This window comes from Salvelinus sp. IW2-2015, unplaced genomic scaffold (genome assembly GCF_002910315.2).
Source record: "Salvelinus sp. IW2-2015 unplaced genomic scaffold, ASM291031v2 Un_scaffold1307, whole genome shotgun sequence".
In the NCBI taxonomy this organism is placed as follows: domain Eukaryota; kingdom Metazoa; phylum Chordata; class Actinopteri; order Salmoniformes; family Salmonidae; genus Salvelinus; species Salvelinus sp. IW2-2015.
This window is the reverse complement of record NW_019942831.1, coordinates 218,492-219,832: the sequence shown is the minus strand read 5'-3', so window position 1 is coordinate 219,832 and position 1,341 is coordinate 218,492. Positions and strand designations below refer to the sequence as shown.

The window sequence follows — 1,341 nt, the reverse complement described above, 5'->3', positions numbered from 1 at the left end:
TTTCATAGGGGTTTGATTTCATAGGGGTTTGATTTCATAGGGGGTTGATTAAAACCCGAGTCGAAATTCCAATGAATTTCTATTTTTTGTTAAAGCAACTAGCCTATATAAAGCAATGTTGTTCGCTTTTTTTCATTGTTGTAGCCTTAATGTTGTTGTAATGAGGTTCAGTGACCTGCGTGTTGCAGTATAAAATGATGAACAGCCTACAATACTATCAGCTAATCCACTTCTGTATTCCCTCTCCTCCCAGGTCTGCCATGCTGCGTACACTGTCCCTTTCTCTCCTCGTCTCTGTTTGGGCCCTGCTGGTGCTAGAGGTCTCCACTTCCTCTGGTCCACCACAGGAAGAGACCCCACTTCCCCCAGCAGCCCCCCTCCTCCCCCTGGGGGAGACCCCACCTCCACCTGGGCTCTGCGTCTCTACGCGGCCCTGCGTCTCTACCAGGCCCTGCGTCTCTACCAGGCCCTGCATCTCTACCAGGCCCTGCGTCTCTACCAGGCCCTGCATCTCTACCAGGCCCTGCGTCTCTACCAGGCCCTGCGTCTCTACCAGGCCCTGCGTCTCTACGAGGCCCTGCGCTCCTCAGGCTCCAAATCCACCCCCCTGAATACTTTCTTCTCCCTCCTGCTCCTGGCCACCTCGCTGGGGGCTCTGGATGGAGGGGCCGGGGGCTCCACAGCTAAGCAGCTCAGGACCTGCTCAAGACCCCAGAACCATCCAGGGACCAGGGGGAATTGCTATCCCTAGCCGGGGATCTAAGGTCCCTCTATGAGGCCAATGGGACCAGTTTCCTTCTGCAGAGCTTATCTGCTGTGTTCACCACCAAACAAGGTGACCAGCTCAGTGAGGCCTTCTTGAAGGAGAACCAGGTCCGCTATAGGCTGAAGCACCAGGCCCTGGGCCAGAAGGACCCTCAGACGCAGCTTCATGCCTGGGCCGATGGGGCCATGGGTGGGGTGGAGGGGACACTGCTGGAGGGTGAGATCCAGGCCAACACTGGAGGCCTGATTCTAGCACTTTAAAGGTGAGGAGAAACAATAATATGGATTATAGTGTGGTATCATGTATTATAATGTAGTAACCATGGTGATAGTGGTTAATTAATAAGAAATGGAGATGAATTGGGATTTAATTAGGTTTGTGTGTATCACCATTTGGAATCACACTGTGTTTTCCCAACTCTCATTTATATTGGTACACTAGCCAACCGGTTGGAGGTCCTTAGATTGGTTAATCCATGTGGTTGGTGGTCCATGATAACCTTTGATTATAATTTATGATTATACGTGTGTTTATGTATGTGTGCGCGGGCCAGCATGCCGACCTGTCAGTGTGTG

At 51.8% G+C, this 1,341-nt stretch overlaps 1 pseudogene; it reads left to right on the top strand.

Moving 5' to 3' along the window:
- Positions 1 to 1,341, top strand: part of LOC112070381 (serpin H1-like) — an 83,411-nt pseudogene that overhangs the window by 50,077 nt on the left and 31,993 nt on the right.